We start from the raw sequence: 7,019 nt of genomic DNA, 5'->3' as shown, positions 1-7,019 counted from the left end.
TCTTAGTCTTAGTGAGGACGCGGGCAGCAGCGTTCTGGATCAGCTGCAGCTGTCTGATCCACTTTTTAGGAAGTCCTGTGAAAACACCGTTGCAGTAATCAATTCGACTAAAAATAAACGCATGGATTAGTTTTTCTAGATCCTGCTGAGACATCAGTCCTTTAATCCTAGAAATGTTCTTCAGGTGATAGAAAGCCGACCTTGTAACTGTCTTTAGATGCTTTTGAAGGTTCAGGTCTGAGTCCATCACTACACCCAGATTTCGGGCCTGATTTGTGGTTTTTAGCTGAAGCGACTGAAGCTGTGTGCTAACTTTTGATCTTTCCTCTATTGGTCCAAATATTATTACTTCAGTTTTGTTTTTATTCAATTGGAGAAAATTTTGGCACATCCACGTATTGATTTCTTCTAGGCATTTACTCAGTGCCTGAATTGGTTCATAGTCACCTGGTGACATGGTGATGTAGAGCTGTGTGTCGTCTGCATAGTTATGGTAGCTGATGTTGTTATTTTTTATTATCTGGGCTAGAGGGAGCATGTAGATATTGAAAAGGAGGGGACCCAGAATGGACCCTTGGGGAACCCCAAATGGGATTTTTGTCATCTCTGATGTAAAGTTACCTACTGTTACAAAAAAATCCCTGTCCTTTAAGTAGGATTTAAACCAGTGGAGAGCTGTACCAGAGAGGCCGACCCAGTTCTCCAGGCGTTCTAACAGAATGGAGTGATCGACAGTATCAAATGCTGCACTAAGGTCCAATAGTACCAGCACGGTGGTTCTTCCACAGTCTGTATTTATATGGATGTCATTAAACACCTTGATCAGGGCAGTCTCTGTACTGTGGTGAGCGCGGAAACCTGACTGGAAAACGTCAAATCGGCTGGTCGTTGTTAAGAAGGTGTTTAATTGTTGAAACACAGCTTTTTCAATAATCTTACTGATAAAGGGGAGGTTTGAGATGGGCCTGTAGTTCTGGAGTAGAAGTTTGTCTAAATTATTCTTTTTCAGCAGTGGTTTGATAATTGCTGTTTTTAGGGACTGGGGGAAAACACCTGACAGGAGGGACGTGTTTATTATCTGAGTCAAATCAGACGCTATGACAGGTAAAACTTTTTTAAAGAAAGCTGTGGGTAGAACATCAAGACAGCATGAAGAGGAACTTAGCTGCTGAATGATCTGCTCTAAGCTTTTGTAGTTTATTTGGCTGAATTGGGACATTTTGTCAGGATAAGTTCCAGCTGAGTACGGCTTTGGTTCTGGAGCTGGTGTGGAAGTACAAACTGATCCTCTAATTTTTAGGATTTTCTCAGTAAAGAAGTTAGCAAATTCATTGCAGGCCCTGGTGGAGTGGAGTTCTGAAGCCACGGACACAGGAGGATTTGTTAACCTGTCGACTGTGGAAAATAAGACACGAGCATTATTAATGTTTTTCTTAATGATCTCAGAGAAGAAAGATTCTCTTGCATTTTTCAATTGTAAGTTATATCTGTTAAGTCTCTCTTTATAGATGTCATAGTGAACCAGGAGTCTATTCTTTCTCCACCTGCGTTCAGCTTTTCGACATTCCCTCTTTTCACTTCTAACTGATGGAGCATTTCTCCAAGGAGATTTTTTCTTCCCGGAAGCAACTTTCACTTTAACTGGAGCAATGCAGTCAATGATGTCTGAGACTTTAGACTGAAAGTTATCTACTAGCTCATCTACTGAGTTGCAGCCCAAGGTTGAAGTAGCAGAGTAAGCTTGAATAAAAGTTTCAGTGGCATTGTCCTTAAAGGTGCGTTTTCTTACGATGTCCCTTTGGCTAAATGAGTCACTGGTAATGATACATTCAAAGGTAACGGAGAAGTGATCGGATAGAGCAACATCAGTTACATTGACCTGTGAAATGTTTAGACCTTTAGTGATGATTAAGTCTAAAATATGCCCCTGTTTGTGTGTTGGCTGTTTAACATGCTGAGTTAAACCAAAGTTTCTAAGTGTGTCACACAGTTCTTTTGCACTTCTGTCTTCAGGGTTGTCAACGTGAAAGTTGAAGTCTCCCACAATAATTAAACAGTCATAATCAACACAAATCACAGACAAGAGGTCACTAAAATCATTAAAAAAGTTTGATGTGGACTTAGGAGGCCTGTAAACATTCAGAAACATAGTTCGTACCGGGCTCTTTACCTTGAGAGCCAAATGTTCAAAAGAGTCAAATTTTCCCAAAAACATCTTTTTACACTTTAGTGAATCATTAAACAATGTTGCTACTCCTCCACCTTTCCTTTGCTGTCTGCTCTCACAAAGGAAATTGTAGTTTGGAGGTGTTGACTCCAGCAGTATTACTTCTTCATTAGATTCATGTAACCATGTTTCTGTTAAAAACATAACATCAAGATTGTTGTCAATAATAAAGTCATTAATTAAAAGGGATTTTCCTGACAGAGATCTAATGTTTAATAAACCTAGTTTATATGATTTGGTGGTTGATGATGTCTCTGTGGCAGGTTGCATCTGACAGTTAATGACTTTCAAGTATTTGTTCCTGTTTATCCTTTTGTTTTTCTTTTTTCTGCCACGAATCATCACAGATATTCCGTAATTCCCGGGAAAAGACCCAAGCTGATTCTTGAAGCTGTCTTGTCTGATAAACGTGCAGCGAGGGCCCGCTGTGTATCACAGCGAAGTAATCTGAAGGTCTTGAGGACAGGCATGTTCCGTGATACGTAGAGGAGGATCTGGGGCTCTGCGGCCTTTGGAAGATGCTGGTTTAGTCACAGAGCTGTGGCTATATGGAGAGGATGTCATCTGTAGGCCAATCTTAAATACTTTGTTCATGTTGGGAGAAAATTCCAGAAAAGGAACCTCTGGGCTTTGTGGAGAGGAAGGCGAGGCGGGTGTAGTCTGGATCGGTGTTTGTGACGATGGCGATTCTTGGTCCTCTCTTTGTCCTGCTAACATCTGGGATGAATCCTCCTGTAGCTCTGAGAAAGCCTCTTTCTGTGTCATCTTTCTGGCCATGTTTATCTTGGCTTGTTCAGGCTGCACCGGGCTTATCTTTTGTTTAGACACTGGATGTACATTGTTTTGGGACAAAGCTGATGACAAATGGTTCACAGAATAGAAGATGTTTGAAATCAGCCGTTTTGCACCTGACCTATTTAGAGAGAAGCCATCTCTGTTGAACAGATGTCTTCTTTCCCAGAAGATGTTAAAGTTGTCTATGAAGGTTACAGTTGTTTCTTTGCATGTTTTTTCCAGCCATTTGTTTAGCATCAGAATTCGGGAAAAAATCTCGTCTCCACAAGCCACGGGCGGGAAAGGGCCGCTCAGAAGCACCTTGACATTTTTGCCATGAACTAAGTTCAACAGACGAATGTAATCCTCTTTCAATACTTCTGATTTTCTTATCCGGGTGACGTCGCCCAGGGCTTCAGCTTGTATTATGAGTTTTTCCAAGGTCGGGCGCTCTTTCAAGATCCTTGGAAGGATGTCTAATAAATCAGACACCAGGCCATAGTTTGAGTCGACCTCTGTGTTTTTCTTGTTACAGAAATGTTTAATCCCACATACAGACCCACTGCATAAAATCAGGGTCCTTGGCCCCGTGGCATGTCTTTTCTCTGATGTATTAGAGCGAAAGTCGTTGACGTACCTCTGAGTGTTGTCATGATTCTCCTGGGTCACATTTTGGAGCGGAGCGAATCTGTTTCGTAAAGGAATTCCAGCATTTCCAGCAGGTTTACTCCTATCATTTGTTGTGGGAACAGTCCGCTGTTGTTTCACTTGTCCTGGGGCATCTCTCTGTAGTCTGGGCCAGTTTTCTTTGTCTAGGCGTGGGGTTCGTTGATTCTTTGGTCTTGCACCCTGAGTGATCCAGGGATTCTCATTTTCCTCAGGGATCTGTTTGTTCAGAGAGTTGCTGGGCTGGTGGTCCCCGTTTGGAGTCGCAGGCAGGGTTGTTTCATTTCCATACGCGCCGTTTACATCATAATTCAGTTCGAGTCGGCATATCTTCTGTTCTATAACGGCGATCTTTTGTAGAAGCGTGTCAAGGTCCACTGTGGTGAAGGTAGGCATCTTTGCAAAATCAAAATCAAAAATAAATAAAAAGAAAATAAATAAAAATAACTAAATCCAACTTTCCGTGGTTTTGGCAAAGAGATAAAAAGGAGATAAAAAGTAAAACGCAGGAAAATGCAAGCAAGCAGGGAGCAGAGAAAAAAGCGTCCGAGCAGGCAGAGAGGCGGAGCAACAAGACTTCTAAGAGAAGTCTAGAGCAGCAGCAGATTTACTGGTAGAAGAAACTATGATAACATGGTTGGCATGTCTGAGTGATTGATACCCTGGACTTTTTTAAAGATCTTCTAAATAAAACTACTTTAATAAAACATGTAAAAAAAAATTAAAAAGCTCTGTAAATCAGACCCTTATATGACGTAAAAATAGTAAAAAAGTAAACTTTCATCCTCTTCATTTAGGGAGATAATGTCCATCATGAATTTGGAGATAAATACAAGCCTGACTTTAATTTTAAAGTATTTTTAAAATGTGCAGCAACAGGCATGTTCTGTTTGAAAACCAAGAACTCAGTTACAGATCAAAGAGACAATCTGATGGTTAAAAAGGCAGACAATAAACCACTAGTGATAGAAAAAAGTAATAAAATAGATAAAAACATGTAGTTATACCCATAATAAAACTATGAAGAATTAGAAGTGAGAGAAAAATCAACCAGTAATAGGGAGGGAGACCTGTTGTAGCACAGTCATGTGGATTAGTGACGAAACGCTGGAGAGAAATGACACAGTTCAGGTAAATACAGGTAAATGAACAAAATATTTAAAGTCTTAGAAGACCGTAGATGAACCAAAACAGCCTAAACATAAACTTACTTAAATGTCCATTATATAAGCTCCACAGTTTAGTAATAAAGGTCAAGGGAGATAATAAATCAACAACAACCAGCAGGAAGAGAAAATGAGATAAACCCAGAAGTCACATGAGAAACGAAAACCTTTCAAAATAAAACACACAGTTGTTAGTTGACCTGATGTGCATATACAATAACACAAAACACATTATTTTAGATACCTGTAAAATGTATTGATAATATATTTATGGTAATACTGGCCTCTTTGTGGCAGACATTGAAAGTGGTGAGAGGAAAGAAAGAGAAATACATTTTTATACTACAAATCACATTTGAACAATTTGACAGGAAGTAAATTAAACTAACTCTGCACTTTGTGTTTTGGTAAAGGGAGCTAGGTTTCAGGGGAAATCTGGATAAAAGGTCACTCTACTTATTTTAAAACTTTTATTCATATTCATTTTATTCATTATTATTTATATTAAAGCACATATATTCATTTCAGAATTCAATTTACTTTATGTATTTAGCATAAATTCATAACAAATGTCATTACTTTACAAAAAGTATCCAATTCAGACAGAAATATGAAGTAAATTCAAACCAATTATACAGAAAACCAAAGTCTATTACATAACTTCCAATTTCATAATTTGATTTATATAGTGCCGATTCACAACACATCATTTCAAGACACTTCACAATGTACCATTGGGATATGTTCCACAGGCTTTTAAAGTAGCTGTTATTTACTTAATTCTAAAAAATCCACTTTTTTAGCCCTCAGATAAATTTATTTGTGTCCTGACTCTGCAAGTCAATGGCTCGATGCAACCTGCTGGGTTTACTTTGACAGAAACCAGCCTGTCTGTATGTTTTGATAGAACTGACCTTGTGATTTCAGTTATGCATTGGCGCTATATAAACACAGCTGAATTGAAAGACTTGAACCAAAAAAAGTTTCATAATCAACAGTGACAGTTTAACCCATAATTAAAATGTGTGAAATGAAATGTAATGAGATGTTTGGTTTGTTTCAATTTACAGAAACCAAGGAGCAAGAGAAGCAGAAAAACTGAGAAGGAAGATCTGGAAAAAGATCTTGTTTTGGGCAACCCAGAAGGAACAAGGATTTGTCACCATCTTTAGACCCAAAATGACGCAGAGACCTGCCTGTGCATCATACACAGGCCTGTGTTGTTGCTTTGCGTCCACTGACTCAGATTCAGACAGTCCTAAAGGCTTTGGAACAAGTTTGGATTGTATTGATAAAACCGATTCAAATCCTCAAACAAAGCCTCTTTTTCCCAACACTATCAAGACTGCAGAAGATGATGCACCAGTTGATGATGCATCTCCATTACATCATCACAGAAACTCATGTGTATCCAATCACAATATTTCCTTACCATGTTCAGAGGAGATTAACCATGACTGTGGAAGCACCTCTGACAGCCCTAAGTCCAGATCATTTGCCGCTTTACCTTTAAAACACCCAAATATGAATGACAGCCTTGAAACAAGCGACGTAAAAAATCCACTTCAGACCTTATTTGCTCAGTCAGATGAATTGAAAGAGATTAAACCATCAGATGGAACTGCAGGCATCTCAATTCCAAGCAATTTATGTCATGCTGATGTTCATGAAAATGCTTCAGACTCCGGGTTGAATAGAAGAATAGACCAGGATCCTCCTGCAGACGTCAGCAACTTACCCCAAGCTGCAAGTTTACCCAACATGAAGCTCCAAAACATCTATGAAATATTACCTCCTGATTTCACTGGTGAAGATGATAAAGCCTGTCGGTTCCAGTGCACCAGTCCAAATCTGAACCAGTGCAGAGAGAGTGGCCTGGTGCCTTCACGTTCTGGTATGATGGCAGAGGGAGATGCATTTATCAGGATTGATACTTGGAGCAGCAGCTTACTGAGCCAACATGGCAAGAAACCTGCAGGACTATCATTTTTCTCTGATGCATCCAGTTTGGATCATTCTCCCCTTACACAACCAGACATAATAACCACAGAGATAAAAATGGTGTCAGAAAAGGAAATACAGAGAAAACAAGCTGAAGATGAGCAGGTGGCCAAAAGGGAAGGAATCAATGAAACAGAAAAGAAAGATCTAAAAACAGGTTCTGAAATAATTGAGGAAAAGGGACT

The sequence above is a fragment of the Fundulus heteroclitus genome, chromosome 21 (genome assembly GCF_011125445.2).
Source record: "Fundulus heteroclitus isolate FHET01 chromosome 21, MU-UCD_Fhet_4.1, whole genome shotgun sequence".
Lineage (NCBI taxonomy): Eukaryota > Metazoa > Chordata > Actinopteri > Cyprinodontiformes > Fundulidae > Fundulus > Fundulus heteroclitus.
The sequence above is the reverse complement of the archived record's forward strand: the minus strand, read 5'-3'. Positions refer to the sequence as shown.